The sequence below is a fragment of the Odocoileus virginianus genome, chromosome 24 (genome assembly GCF_023699985.2).
Source record: "Odocoileus virginianus isolate 20LAN1187 ecotype Illinois chromosome 24, Ovbor_1.2, whole genome shotgun sequence".
NCBI lineage: Eukaryota > Metazoa > Chordata > Mammalia > Artiodactyla > Cervidae > Odocoileus > Odocoileus virginianus.
Window position 1 is genome coordinate 22,272,920 of NC_069697.1, and position 16,437 is coordinate 22,289,356.

Consider the following 16,437-nt stretch of genomic DNA (forward strand, 5'->3'; position numbering starts at 1 on the left):
TTTCTAGAAACTCCTCAGTAGATTTCCCTTCGGACAGGACTTTGTATAGGACTGAGTCCTGTGTCCCTGAGCTAGCTGCAAAGGAGGCTGTGGAAGCAGCACCTAACATTCTTAGCCTCTACTGTGCTGACCGCACTCCAGTCCTCTTGCCTGGAAAATCCCATGGACGGAGGAGCCTGGTAGGCTGCAGTCCACTGGGTCACGAAGAGTCAGACATGACTGAGCAACTTCACTTTCACTTTTCACTTTTATGCACTGGAGAAGGAAATGGCAACCCACTCCAGTGTTCTTGCCTGGAGAATCCCAGGGATGGGGTCGCACAGATTCGGACATGACTGAGGTGACTTAGCAGTGCTGACTCCAGCCAGGGAGAAAGGCAAGGAGAGCAGTATTTGGATAGACAACCAACTATTAGAGAAATATCAATGCAATGATAAGCTCTGTATAATGAAACCCCTTCACAGTTCAAATAGATGAATTATTTTAAGAAAGTTCGGCTAATCAGGTTATAACAAGCAATCCTATTACAATAGGGTGTTTTTTATACACTAGGAGAGATGAGAACTGGAATCCCCCAGTTCTTTAGCCAATAGGTTGTAAATACACTCATTTTCCTCAGATCCTTAAATATCACAATCTCTTTCACCATCATGACCATCACAAGGAATGAAAGACAAGCAGGAAAAAAAAAAAATCAGTCCTTTCGAGCTTCCATACATTTCTCCAAACACACCAAAACATTAAAAAAACACTTTTGAGAGATTTAAAGAACAGAAATGGAGATGACAGTATTTCCAAGTCTCTGCCTCCTTCTTTTATTCTTCGCTTCCTAACAGGACAGTCTGCCTTTTATCACCACCATTACCACCGCCCCCACCATTATCTGTTTCTAACTCTGGAATCAGTTTAGACGTCCACTAATGGAGAACCACTTAAAAACCAGTACAATGAAAGACAACGCAGTCGCTAAAATAAGAGGTGGATCTGAATGGGCTACTATGGGAAGCCGTCCAAGCTAAACTGTTAGGGGGAAAGATTCAGAGCTACATCTACAGTGCACACCCACTTGAGCTTTGAAAGAGGGGCGGTGGCGGGATTCATACAGATGTGATACAAGTGTATTTTATTGGTAGAGAAATTTCTAGAAGGATGCCTTAGGAATTGTGGATGGTAATTACTTCTGGGGAAATGGCAGAAAAAGCAAAGGTGCAGTTAACACAAACCTTAGGATAGCATCAGCTCCTAGGTAAGCAGATTTGTGATACAGTGATAGGAAATCAGGGAGAAGGTCAGAGGTTTAAGTCAGAATTTTTGCCCTGGGTTTTAGCTGCAGGGGTGTCTCATGTTACTTTTAAAAATGGCATATCTTCAGTGTGCAGTATTTTACAGTTTACAAACATTTAAAAATAAGAACTACAGAACAAGTAGTGCTACTCACTCAGTCATGTCCGACTCTTTGTGACCCCATGGGTTGTAGCCCACCAGACTCCTCTGTCCATGGGACTCTCCAGACAAGAAATATATTGGAGTGGGTTGCATTTCCTCCTCCACAGAACAAATTACACAATAAAACAAAACAAACAAACAAAAAACCCCCATGTGTGTATGTTTAAGGCTTCCCAGGTGAGGCTACTGGTAAAGAATCCGCCTGCCAATGCAGAAGACATAAGAGACACAGATTTCATCCCTGGGTCGGAAAGATCCCCTGGAGGAGGGCATGGCCATTCACTCTAGCATTTATGTTATGTGATGACTAACAACCTCTTTTAATCCTATCGTTTTATCTCTGAGTCTACACTTAACTATTTGGGTATTACCTTAAAATCTAAATTTGAGGCCCTACTTAAATTGTGACCTGGATTTAAAGGCCCTCAGGTGACACCCCTCAACAGGGCCCGAGTTAATCTCCCTGGGGCATTATCCTAGGTGGCTTACATCCAGGAATTTGAATAACTTAGGATAAAGCCCCAAATTTCCCCCAGGCTATAGGTGGCTGCAAACAACTCAACTGTGTACTTTAGGCAATCCAACTGGACTCCTCAGTGGCTGGAGGAAGGGAACAGAGACAAGGAAGAGCCTGAGGGGTGGTGGGCCAGCCAGGCTTGCAGGGACTTCACCGGAGGAGCCCGTCCACCAGCAGCGGCGGGCAAGAGACCCACGCCCACACCCCTTCGGAACAGCCTCGCACACACAGCAGCTACACTGGTTCACAAGATGCGCTCTCGCAGTTCGGGTGGCAATTTCCCCCTTTCATTCCAACAGAGACCCTGCGTGTCAATCTCGGTCAACCACCACGCTCACAATGCTGCTGCTGCTAAGTCACCTCAGTCGTGTCCGACTCTGTGCGGCCCCAGAGACAGCAGCCCACCAGGCTCCCCCGTCTCTGGGATTCTCCAGACAAGAACACTGGAGTGGGTTGCCATTTCCTTCTCCAATGCATGAAAGTGAAAAGTGAAAGTGAAGTCACTCAGTCGTGTCCGACTCTTAGCGACCCCATGGACTGCAGCCCACCAGGCTCCTCCGTCCATGGGATTTTCCAGGCAAGAGTACTGGAGTGGGGCGCCAGTGCCTTCTCCACTCACAATGCTACGAGGCTATTAAGATACTCTGTTGTTAGAATAGCTAGCCCTCCAGCTTTTTTTCTTTTTTTAGTAACAGAAATTTAATTTTCAAGATTCAAAGGATCAAACAATGACCGCAGACTTCTCCAACTCTCCATACCCCTCACCCCCCCAACCAAGGCTGTTTTAGCTTCTAAAGGTTGGGGGTCATTACCAGCAGTAAGACCATAGTCGGGAACTTCCCGGTGGTCCAGGGGCTAAGACTCTGTGCTCCCAATGCAGAGGGCCCAGGTTCAATCTCTGTTCACGGAACTAGATGCCACAGGCTGTGACTCAAGAGTTCACAAACCGCAACTAAAAGATCCTGTAGGCTGCAACTAAGACCCAGCACAGCCAAGTAAAATAAATAAAAGGCTACTTTTGTGACAGTCCAGGCAAATAACCGATTCAGAACTGAGGGAAAATGATCTGAATTAATAAATGTGTTCAACATAAGTTAATATCCAAGAAATGAAAGAAAGTTTGTATTTATTTGCAGCAATAACCCCACAGTCTTCCAGGACATGGATGCAAGAGCATGGTCACAAACTGAACACAGATTTCCCATGAGATCCAGCAGCTCTTGGAGGCAGAGCTCAGGTGAAATGGAATCTTCCGTACCCCCACCCACCACCGTGGGGCGGCCGAGGACGGCCAGAACAGCCCTGCCGCTTCAGGTCACAGCGCTTCCCCCTGCTGCTTCCTCTCCAACCACAGGCACCGCACCACACACGGTCACGCAGTCAGTTTCCCGCGGTCTGAAGTTTCAGGGAGCGATGTCCACTTGTCAACAGACCGGATGTTAAAAGACAAAGTCAGATACCAACTCAGTAAGCTCAGAACCAGGATCACTTTCAAAATGACAGGGAAGGAGTAGGACTGGCTCTTTTCCAGCAAGCAGGCACACTCATACCCTGATGTTTGGTCACCTCTTAAATCACACACATTGGATTTACATTTTTAAAGGACCAAGCGGTAAGGAGTTCGGTGGTTCATTAGGAGCTGCGGCAGTTTAAGGGTCTAGAAATCCACTGAGAAATTACGGAAGGTGCAGGGCAAGCAAAACAACAACTATTGAAAGCCCCCAAACAACTTGTATCTCTCTTTCAAGCACCTCACAGGACATGAATTACCACACAGCTCTACCATACATACTGACACAGCCCGGCTGAAACAGTAGCGCAGGGAAGAGACTCACCAAACACCACACCACACGTCAGCAGCAGAGACCTGGATCGGCAACCAGCTCACCCTCCTGCTCGAGAGGCATCTGAGCCTGGAAGGCAGGCAGGCTGGATACTGCAACAGCTCCTACCGTATGACTCACCCTGGACTTTGGAGATACTGCTCACATATCTCTGGGTATTCCCGGGTTTGCCTCAGAGAAACTCCACGCCCTGCACCATAACCAATACTACTGCCAGCCGTAATACACTGTATTCAACCCACTGCTGACAAACAGGCTCTTTGTGCTGCCAGAAGAAAAGATACAATTCTGTATTTTCAGAGAGAGGCAGGCTAGAACAGAGTCCTGTTATCACACCACTCTGGGGGTGCGAGAGGAATTTAGGGGGGACGTTCGGACTGGCACCCCCAGTTTACAGATGAGGAAACGGGCTCAATTCAACCAACTTCAGTCGGGCAGAGCCAACCAGCGATCTGAGCACAGGAAACCCCGACAAGGACGGAGGCAGGGCAAGAGGCAAGTGGTCAGAGGGCGGAGGGCAGGGCTGCGAGTGGAGTCGGGAGAGCCTTGCTTCTGCTGCTTCATTCATGAGCCATGTGCCTGCCGGTGCCTGCGCGTGTCAGGCGCAGCGAGGCGTGCTGGAGGTGCAGAGGGGGCACCCACCCCTGGGCTATAGGCAAGGCAAACGATGACAGTTGCCGGTGAGTGCCATGCTATCAGCTAGCATATGGGAGGGGCAGCCACGGGGGAGAAAGGCAGAGGGCAGGAGAGGCGACAGGCCCGGTATAAGGCAGGAAGAAAGAGATTTGTCAGTCAAAAGGTGCTTCGGGTGGTGTGTTCTGAATCAGCCAGCCAGACAGCCCGTGAAGATGTGAAGGGTACCGTGCGCGGCAAAGGCGGCAGGAGAAGAACTGGGTCATCAGACAGGGATCAGACGTTGAGGATTCCAGTTAAACCGTGCTAAGGTGTTTGGAGTTCATCTGAGAGGACAGGTGGCAGCAGTTAAAGGGATGAGGGTAATCAGCTCCCTGCTTCAGACAAGTCACTCTGAAAGGGCAGGAGAGAAAATGCATCGAAGTAGCAGGGACTGAAGCCCGCAGTAGTGATCCAAGGCAAGAGCTGGTATCGGTGGGATGAAGGGGTGGTGCTGGGGAGACGAGAACAGTGTCTGGGGAATACACAGGAGGCAGTGTCAAAAGGACGTGATACCCATCGGATGTGGGGGGTGAACAGGTGAGTCAAAGAAAACCCCACTTGTTTCATTTTTTCTGGTGGGCAACAGATCACTCATGAGACAGGCAACTGAGGACAGGCAAGAGGAGGAAGGGATCTGCAGGGAATTCAGCAACAGACAAGATGAACTCCAGGTGCCTGTGGAACATTCCAGCATATACAGAGGGATGTTCAAAGAGACAGGGGCTGAAGACAGAGAACTGGAGCCCGTGGGTACACTGCCTTGGGGCAGCTCACTCATTCAGAGGACGTGCCTGGATTTACGGTCAGGCTACTGCTGCTGCTGCTAAGTCGCTTCAGTCATGTCCGACTCTGTGCGACCCCATAGACAGCAGCCCACTAGGCTCCCCCGTCCCTGGGATCCTCCAGACAAGAACACTGGAGTCGGTTGCCATTTCCTTCTCCAGTGCATGAAAGTGAAAAGTGAAAGTGAAGTCGCTCAGTCGTGCCCGACTCTTAGCGACCCCATGGACTGCAGCCCACCAGGCTCCTCCGTCCATGGGATTTTCCAGGCAAGAGTACTGGAGTGGGGTGCCATTGCCTTCTCCGTAGGGTCAGGCAGACCCGGTCAAAACCCCATTCCGCCACTTAGTAGCTGACCCCCAGCAAGTAAATTGATTCTTTTGAGGCTGTAGTCTCATCTGAGGAAATTCCTCCTAGAATGTAATGAGAGCAGCAAAGAACCTGATATCAGGTCAGACACAAATATTAAATATTTCTCTCTTGCCCTTCTTTAATCATAAATGGCTTTTTACAATAGTAAGCTGAGTACTAACCTCTGCCACAGATTACAAGTTGCCCTGCTGTCAGTCACTTGTCTTCAAATCCTTTTGACATTCCAAGTACAAAAGTGAAAGTGAAGTCGCTCAGACGTGTCTGACTCTTTGCGACCCCATGGAATGTAGCCTACCAGGCTCCTCTATCCATGGCATTTTCCAGGCAAGAATACTAGAGTGGGATGCCATTTCCTTCTCCAGGGGATCTTCCCAACCCAGGGATTGAAGCCAGGTCTCCCACATTGTAGGCAGACGCTTTACTGTCTGAGCTACCAGGGAAGTCCCAAGAGATTCTCAAATATCTGAACTGCTAGCTCAGGCCAGAATCAGTCTAAGAGACCAGGGGTTTCCTGCCCTTGACATTAAATAACTAATGCAAAGATCTCAAAATTGTTATGTGGTTTATGTGGTACTGATTTAATTCTGTCTTGGGGGCGTGATGGGACAGGGGCAGAAAAGGGCAATGGGTATATGCAAAAGACAGAAAACTGTCTCGGTCTAATAAAGCCTCATGAAAATAACAGGAATTTTTTTTTTTTTCCGGAAAACTATACTGTAACATTTAAGAGGAAGAGTGTCTCCTGAAGTTAGTCTTTACATAGCCTCTATCCTCTGGTTCAGTTCAAATAAATGTCTTAAATGTTAAATAATGAACTCTAGCAAATGGGTCTTGTCTTAAATCTAATGTTAAGTCAATAGTATACTCTGTATGTATGAAATACATGGTGTCTTTGTAAGGTTCATTTTGCTTTTTCTATTTATAACTCTTAAAATGGACATTTAAAAACTACAGTAAAATTGAACACTTGTCTGCTAAGGCATATAGAATTCGATTTTACATAGCCAAGCCTGTTCATTTTCCTCCTGGTTTTGCGTTCAAATCTGGGCACTAACTTGTTTTACCCATTTTTTATTAGCTGTCTTCCTAGCCTGAAAACATCTTGGTCCCTGGATATTTTATTGCATTTTCAACTTACTTGCTACAGTCTTACTCGACCATGTTTCCTGATCCCTCCCTAGCTTCATACATTCTCATTCTTTCATCCACAACCTAGCTTAACATACCTACTTCATGTTCTCTTAGTCAAAATATTGCCAAAAAGTTTCTAATATAAATTTGTTTTACAACCGCCTCAAAGCTCTCTTGTTGTTTGGCTTATTTAATTAGCCTGATTAAAGACAGAGAACGATCTAATTTAGAGCTATGGTCTTTGGGACTTGATTCATTCCCAGCTACCTTCAACTTGGCCACAGGTGGTCTAGCTCAAGCGTGACCAGTCAGAGAGCACTCTGGTCCCTCGGTGCTGAAAGAGAACACATATCCTCTCCCCAGTATGCCTAACCCTAACCCGAGGATCTCAGAGACTGTCTGGATGGCTCCCTTTAAGCTCACACAACACACCTGGCCAACCCACATTAGCCAATATCTAAGATTCTGACTTCTCATTGACATACAGATCCCCTCAAAGATACCCCCTAGTTCTTCCCTGCCTTGAATGGACTTGAATTTCCCAGACTTGAATAAACTCAACTAATTTTCTATGTGTCTATAAGACCCTCTCCTATCTTGCTGCCACCAGGAGACACAACGAAGGCAGAGAGACAAAGGCAGATAGCGTCAGCCGGGATGGGATCCGCCACTAAACCAGCACGCCCCCATGCCGCCAGCTCCTGTGTTAAGGAGGTGCACGCACATCTGACAGAGACTGTGTGCTCAGTCGTGTCTGACTCTTTACGATCCCATGGACTGCAGCCCGTTAGGCTCCTCTCGGCAAGAATACTGGAATGGGCTGCCATTTCCTCCTCCAGGGCAAAAGCCTATGTGATGTAATTCTTTCCATTTAAACGTTACTTTGGGGCTTCCCTGGTGGCTCAGTGGTAAAGAATCTGCTTGCCAATGCAGGAGACACGGTTTGATCCCTCATTTGGGAGGACCACATGCTGCAGAGCCACTAAGCCCATGGGCCCCAACTGTTGAGCTACGGCCCGGGAGCCACAACCCCTGAGCCCAAGGCTGAAGCCCGTGGGCCCTAAAGTCTGTGCTCCACGAGGCAGGTCACCGCAACGAAAAGCCTACGCGCCGCAGAGTAGCCCCTGCTCACCACAGCTTAAAAAAGCTTGCGCAGCAATGAAGACAGCACAGCCAAAATATAAGCATAAATGAAACAAATAATTTTAAAAAATACTTTGAAACACACACATCTAACTACTACATAGTGATTCACGTTAGAGATGCTTGAAGAGCATCGTATCACCACCACACTTCACCCAAACTGCCCCACGGCATCCACTAACGGAGCAGGTCAGGCCCAGGAAACACTTCACCATGATCTGGAGCATGATTGTTCTCATCATCACATTCTGCTCCAGGGCTGCCTGACTTTCTTCTGAACCCTGACTTTCACCCGGTTCTGGGACCTTGTGTGACCCAAAGCTTTCTCCTTGCAAGTTCAGGATTAGCTACTTGCTTTGCTAAGCCATTCTATATACTCGTCTCCCTCTGAAAACCTAAGATACCTTTTTAATTCTTCTCCTTCTCATGAAAGATCTCATCTAATTCCTTCAAGCAAAGACTCTGGAAACTCAGGTTTTGAGTAAACAAGGAGAGTTAGCTGCTTACTTGCTGCATCAGAACCAACTGGGGCAGGAAAGCCTTTTGAAAAGAAAAGATTTTCCTGGTAAATAGGCATAACCCTCTAGAAGGACATTTGGTTCCCATTGATCCTTATTTAAAAGACATATGGCCCTTGACCCAACAATTTTTCTTTTAAAAATTTACCCATATATGGTTACAGAAAAAGAGATGTACAAAAATACTCAGTATTAGCAAGTCAAAATAAACATGGAAAAAAGCACTCTAGAAGGAACTTAAATTGTATTATCAATAGGCGACTAGTTAAATAAATGACAGATATGGAGGTTCCGTGCAGAGAACTTTTCTGTAAAGATACATAGGAGACACAATAGCCCATTATCTCTGAGAACAAAGATGAGATGTTGGAGAGAGTCTCCATTCTATAACATCTGCCCTTTGGTGCTACGGATTTTTTTCCCTATGAACTTGCATTTAAGTGTGGACTGTAAATAGGAAAGCAAAGTGCACCTTCATAATTTTCACTTACGTGGATGATCTAAAAGACACTTCATTTAACAATGTTATTCAATCTTTGTAAACAGGAAATAGAACGAGGAACAAATAGAAAGTCTACATATTAAAATGTGTTTGTTCCAGCAGGTAATGATCTCATCATTACACATTAGAAACCCTTGTCTCAGAGTCTGAGAAGATCAGGCTTCTTTTCTCTAAAGTACCTATTGAATGTGCTACAGACTCTTCCACAATCTAGTGGCTCAATTTAACCACCTCCCTTGTGCTAATATATATGTTCTGACACTTAAACTTAGTTTTATTATGGAAATTGAGGGGAGATTGGGAGGAGCTCATAACTTGTCAAAACCTCGAAAAAGGAAAAAAACCTTTCAACTTAAAAAAAAAAAAAAAAAGACTGATCCTCAAGCTCCGTATAGGACTCGCTGAACCTTTGGGTCTGGTAGTCCAATTCCTGTATCTTTTAACCAGCTCTCCCGGTAATTTCTACATGGCTGGCCCTACCTCATGCACAGCAGAAATAACCGTGTTTAGCGAACTCTATGTCTCATCTGAATGAAGGCACACACCACAGAGTAGAAAATTCTAAAAACAAAGGTGTTCACTACTGCACCACTCCAAGATTTTAAAATCATTATTTTTTTGAAACACTGATACAGAGTTTGGAGCTGACGCTGGCTTCAAGCAGAACCTATGGCTCATTTATTTTCTCAGATTGTGGCTGCAATCACCTGACCGCACAGCCTCCTTTCTCCTACCCACTCCCACCCTAGTCTTCTGTCCAAATACAGTCTGACAACTACTGAGCTCATCCGGTGTTTCCTGAACATCTGACTATAAGATCACCTGTGTGTGCTGTGCTTAGTCACTCAGCTATGTCTCTCTGTGAACTTATGGACTGTATCCCACCAGGCTCCACTGTCCATGGGACGTGGGGCCTCTCCTATCCTTGTCCCACCCCAGACCAAGTGAATCACAATCTCTAATAGAGTTTCTGGGTGTTAAACCAGTGACCCAGGTTACTCTAATAAACAGGGAAGTCTGGAAAACACCAATTCAGGTCACACTCGTTTTACGATAAGGAAGTCAAGGTCTAAGTTGGTACATAGGTTTTCCAAAGACCAGCTGATCACTGACAGCTGGGACACTCGAAACCTGGTGAGCTAATTCTCGCCTCTTACACCTTTATTACTTATTATTCTGTTTACCATGAGTATCTGTGAAGTTTCTGATTCATCACGATGAGGCCCCGAGTGACTAATGAAGTCTGAAGGCAGAGGGCGTGTCATGACATGCCATTTGTTTAAAGAATAATATAGCTGTAAGGCTGTCCAACATCTAGCTACCTACACCTAAAGTTCTTTCACTTTCAGTATCAGGATGAGTGTGTGTGTGCATACGCTCAGTCATGTCCAACTCTTTGCGATCCCATGGACTATAGCCCACCAGGCTCCTCTGTCCGTGGGATTTTCCAGGCAAGGATACTGGAGTTGGTTGCCATTTCCTTCTCCAGGGGATCTTCCTGACCCAGGGATTGAAGCTACGTCTCTTGCATCTCCTGCATTGGCAAGCAGGTTCTTTACCACTAGCGCCACCTGGGAATTCCATCAGAATGAGCAGGCACATAAAATGGAACATGTGATGGAAAAAGACATACAGCTCCACACAATTATAACTAGGTGGGGAAGATTCAAAGTCCTCTGATCTCACTATTTCTTGCTCAAATGTTAGAACTGTTACCCAAAGAAGTCTAATAACCACACATTTTCATTACACCAACAGCCCGCACCTTGCTGTTGGGAGACAGAAGACAGCTCCCACCGAGATTCCACAACCTTGACCTGAAACCAGTATCTCTTAACCCATCGACGAGAAAAACCAATGGGAGACAAACCGATGTGCTCAGCTTAGAAAGCACACAGCAAGCTTTAATTCGGGGAGGGCTCCATGGAGTTATAATTGCCTCTAATTGGCCCTCCCACACGGCCTCACAATTTACAGCTGTAATCAGTTCCACAAAGAATGTGTTAAATTTCTTTTCTACCTTGGAAATCAGAATCATTTTCAGTAAGGTTCTTACAACATTATAGCTGTTTTTCTTTTTCTTTTTTTTTTAATACCAAGATACAGAAAAGGATGAATGAGTGAATAAAAAGCAAAGATGCAGACAGATCTTTTGGAAATGAGCACCGAACCCTCCGATTTAATGATAACCCAAAGGGATTCAAATTTGTAACAGAGACTGATGCCAATTCGGGAAATCTTTCCGTTCCAGGGCAAACGATCCAAAAAAACACATTCATCTGGTCAGACATTTTCCATACTTTGATTTTTATCTTTCTTGGCATGCTCGACTCTCCTTTAATAAAGTCACAACCCGTTGTTGCCATGGAACCCAATCAGACTTGGAGCCTGTTACTATGACTTCCCTGCAGGTCTAAAAAAAGACCGAGTGACCAAAAAGAACAGCCCTTTCTTTAAAAAAAGAAAATAATAATAATAATTTAAAAGGCAAAAAGACTCCAAAAAGGACCCAACCCTTTTATATCCACTGAAGTTTAAGCTCTCGTGCTGGCTAATTTGAACGCTTGAGCCAAAGCTAGCCAATGTTTTATAAAAATTTGTCAGCTGAGACATTCCCAAAAGATGGTTTTATAAATAAGTACCTGGCAAAGAGGATAAAAATGTTCTTAGGATTTCTTCCTTTTTTTTCCCTTCCAGGCAGTCTTTCTGAAATCTGAGTAGCTGTTTAGCAAACATGTGTCAATCAGCAGCTACCAAATTGCAATATTCATTTCCACCAATACTTAATTTTTGCCAAGAGCTCATGATCTCTCTGTAAAGAAAAGATAAGCTAAGCAGTACAATCCACCCAGTATTCTCTCATATGTGGAGCTGGACCAAAGCTGCTGAAAAAAGTCCCAGAGACTGACAGCAGAAGCCACTTACAGAGCTGCTTAAGCAAAGAGCGTGAACATGTCCTGAGTGCCCACCATGAACTGTGCACTTTGAGGCCATTGCGAGAACCCAGCAACAGACGCATTTCCCTATCTCTGTTTTGCAGCTAAGAGACCAAGACTCAGCTTAAAACAGCTTGCTCCAAGCTGCCATGCTAGAATGGTGTCTGGCGCCCAAAGCCAAAGCTATTCCTTTGTTCAGCCAACATGTATTTCTGGCCTCACAGGTGCTTTTGCATTTTGTTATGTTTCTTATTCCTTACAATAAAGACAATAGAGTCTGCAGCTTCTAAAGCCTGTCTGTAAAGCGGGCATGGCATCTATCTTTACCGGCACAAGGGGCCACTTCTGGCTGTCCCCGCTTATCATAACCACCACATCTGAACAGCAGCAGCTAACTCTTGGGAGAACCATGAGTAGATGCCCTGGCCTCTTACCTGAGTTGACAGGGGGCCAGACACCCCACTACATCCCTCAAAAGGCTGCCCGCTGACAAGGCCTTCCAACCCTGGACCCTGCAGAATGGAGAGGACCAGGAAGCTCTTGGTACCTGTTTTTGTGCAATTTCAGTGGCGAAGTAAAAGCCAAATCAGGAAAACTCAATGACAATTATTCTACTCAACCCTGGTTGTGGATCTCCAGCTTCAAGAAATGACTAGTAAGGAGGAATGTGGTAAAGCATAGAAGTTAATTTCAAATATCAGCCTCTAGGCTGAAGATGCTTTGTCTGTTTCCTTGTATAACGAAATACAACTGCTTTCATTAAAGGAAATTTCAAAAACCCAAACAAAACCACAATGAGATGGAACTTCACACCTATTAGGATGATCACAATCAAAAGGCATAAAATAACAAGTGTTAGCAAAGACAGGGAGAATCAGAACCTGTATAACCTGCTGGTGGGAGCAAAAAAATGGTGCAACTGCTGTAGAAAACACTCTATCAGTTCCTCAAAAGGGTAAATATAGAACCACCAGGGGCTTCTCCAGAGGCCCAGTGGCTAGGACTCGGGGCTCCCAAAACAGAGAGCCGAGTTTCGATCCCTGATCAGGGAATTAGATCCCACATGCCACAACTAAGCCCTGGCGCAGCCAAATAAATAAATATTTTTAAAAAGAATTAGCATATAACCCAGCAATTCTACTCTCAGGTATATATCCAAGAGGAACAAAACCATATGCCTGCACAAAAATGTGTACAGCAGCTTTAATTATAACAGCCCCCAAACGGAAAGTCCCCAATGTCCATCACCTGATGAATGGATGATAAAATGTTGTAGATCCATGCAACGAACTACTATTTGGCAGAAGAAATTAGGTACTAACGCATGTTACACCATGGAAGAACCCTGACAACATTATTCAGATTGAAAGAAGCCAAGATGAAGACCACATGACAGAAAACCCACCCATTTACAGAAAATGTCCAAAATAGGGCAAATCCAGAGACAAATACGTAAATTGGTGGTTGCCTTGGTCTCGAGTTCGGGAAAGGAGGAAATGGAGAATGACTGCTAATGGATTCGGAGCTTCTTTTCGTTCTGGAATTGATTGCTGTGTGGTTTCACAACTCTGTGCGTATACAAAAATCATTAAACTGTAACTTACAAACGGGTGAATAGTGTGTGAATTATATCTCAATAAAGCTGTTTTTTAAAGGAAAAATCAACACAACTCTTTTTTGGTTTTTTGTTGTCCTATTAAATGAAAATAACCCAACTGACAAGACCACCTGACCTGGGACATGTGGCTTTGTCTCTGGGGTCTCTGTGCTTTTAAGGAAACAAGGCTCAAGCCTGAACCCGACATTCTCTTCTGCTGCCCCATGAACAAAAGGAATCTTGTGACTTTTAATTTAGAGGGGAAAAACCACGTGGACAAACCTCTCGGCGAGTGTTCAAACAGGGGCGTCAGACCCTATCTGTCAGCCAGGCCAGGATCTACACCATTCTCGCTGACTCTCTTTAAGTTCCCTCCTTCGGTTCTTCCCCTCACCCCAGCCGTGTACCTTAACTGGTTCCTGAACACCTGCCATGCACAAGGTTTGATGCCAGGCGGTTTTCATCACCTCTAGTTCTCAATCCACAGTCTAGAGGTATGCTCCACCCTACAGGTGCATAACAGACTCAGGAAGACTGTGCAAGGTGATGAGGGGTGCATGGCCGCACATTGGCAGAGATGATATTTGAACTTGAAACCAAACTCTGAGCTGCTTTTCTTATCTCTACACCTGAGTTTTTCAAACGGGGTCCACAGGCATATTCTGGGGTTCCATGATTTTGCTACAATTTAAAAGAATGTGTTTATTTAGACAGTGAAAAATATTAAAATTTGGAGGGTCATAGAGACAACCACCTGCTAAACAAGTTAACTGGAAACTCTAGGGTTTCAAGGCTTTTTCCACTTCTGCTCATGTGAGGCCAGGTATCTGTACTTCTTTAGCTGTCATGGGTGGACAGGAAACGTGTCAGCTAACTGTCCTGGTGTGCTGGGGCTTCCATAACAAGGGACCACAAAATGAGTGGCTTAAAACAACAGAAATGTATCGTCTCGCAGCACTGGAGGCCTGAAATCTGGGTGCTGGCAAAGCCATGCTCCTTCTAAAGGTGTTGGGGAAGGGCCTCTCTCCCAGTTTCTGGCCGCTTCAGGCATTCCTTGACTTATGATTTCATCCAGTAATCCTGTCTTCACATCATCTTTCCTCTGTGCATGCCTGTCTCCCACTCCCCCATTTTATAAGAACACCAGTCACAGTGGATTAAGGCCCACCCTAATGACTTCAATGTGTGTGGACGAAGAATGTCCCCTGCCACATCGGTAATCAAAGGACGGAGCGGCCATCGAGCCATCAGTCACTGCAGCCACCTTCAGCTATGCACCCTGAGGGGATGAAAAGCACTACTGGCCCTAGATGAGCAAGGTGCTTATCAAAGGAATGATTTCAGTGAGCCCAGACTCCCGAACCTTCCCGGAAGCCTGGCGCAGAGCAGGCGCTCCACACATATGTGATGAGTTAGGCTGAAAGCAGAATCGTGACAAGCATGACCCTTAACTGTGCCGCTTCTGCACGGATGTTGGCCTGACATCTCCCATATAAGATGCTGCTGAGCTGGTGGAAAGGGACAGGGAGGAGACACTGGGTGGGAGGGGGTTGGCAGAAGCCCCGCATGGACTACAGCGAGCTCATTCTTCAGCCAGAGCCACGCCAAGATGCCAGAGTGACTCCTCTTCCCCAGCATGTGTTGAGATGCAGGTACCACCCAGCTGGATGCGCTGCACATCAGGGCTACTGTCCATCAAAGCTGTCAATCTCAAGGTGTGGTCCTGGCTGAAGGGGACACCTCAGACCACGAAGCTCGGAAAGTAAAGGCTAGCCTACTTTTCTGCCTTCTCCCCAAGTGCTAATCAATGGAAAACTCTGCCTGGCCACTCAAGGAGGTCCTTATTCTCCCAAGTTAACCTTCATCTCTTTTCCAAGGGCTCTGGAACCCCAGGTCCAGGAAACTCACCAGAGCTCCTAAAAGAAAACCACAAGGGTTCAGTCCTCCAGGAATTCTCACAGCAAAGGTGGACTCTGAACTTGCCTACAGAGTGACTGGCAGGAGTGAGATATTCTAGGCATCTCAGAGTCTGTTGAATCTAAAGAGCGATGGATGGTGAAGACCCAAGCACAAGAAGACGGCTCAAGGTCAAACAGCAAATGCATTCAAGAGAAGGGAGAGGGAATACTCTTCACCAGGGAGGAGATTGTGGAGGAATGCATAACGTCTCCCAAACTCCAAATTCAACCTCAGCTAATCCTTTGTAAAAGTCCTGGCCGTGTGGATTAGACTGGGGTGGGAGTAGGGTTGGAAATGGGGGTGACACATCATAATAATGGGAAAATCATTAAGTACTGACTTCATAAAATTCTAAGGCACTTAAAGGGTGCCTTTCATCTCGGAAATTCTACAAAGGAACCAAAATCATTGCAAAACTATTTCCAAAAAGCAAACAAAACCTCACTGAGAGATGGTACTATAATTTCTTGAGTTTGCGTCAGTCTGTTTTCTGTAGTTAGAAAAAAGGTGCCGGGTTTGGGTTACGAAGGCAGTGTTCCACTATAAAAACCTGCTGGTTGCTATGACAATGAACATCCCTGTTCCTCCCTTTTCTGTAGCATCCTTCTTACATCTGAATCAAATCAAAGGACCTATCTGTGATAGCCAGGGTTTAGTATTTCCTTTGCATGAGGATATAAAAATGCATATACACACACATACTCATACACAAAATACATCATCAAAGGGCTAACCAAGGCCTTCTCTCGTGGCTCAGTGGGAAAGAATCCAGGGGACACAGGTTTGATCCCTGGTCCAGGAATATCCCACAGGACGGAAGGAAACTAGGCCCATGTGCCACAACTACTGAGCCTGTGTTCTAGAGCCCACGAGCCTTAACTACGGAGCCCACAAGCCTTAACTACGGAGCCCAAGCGCCACCAACTACTGCAACCCGCATGCCTGGAGCCTATGCTCTGCAACGAGGGAGACGAGATACTTGAGCGCCACAACTAGAATAGCCCCTGCTCACTGCAA

At 45.8% G+C, this 16,437-nt stretch overlaps 1 protein-coding gene across 12 annotated transcripts in view; it reads right to left on the minus strand.

Annotated features, from left to right (window-relative positions):
• The window catches only part of TMCC3 (transmembrane and coiled-coil domain family 3), a 276,327-nt gene that overhangs the window by 32,705 nt on the left and 227,185 nt on the right, over positions 1 to 16,437 (minus strand). The window contains exon 1 of one of the 12 annotated variants that reach the window (XM_070454338.1): positions 3,928 to 4,286. The exons of 10 other annotated variants lie outside the window; for them this stretch is intronic. The gene's annotated coding sequence lies outside the window, so the exon portion shown is untranslated. One more of the 12 variants, XM_020877921.2, reaches the window with a different exon arrangement.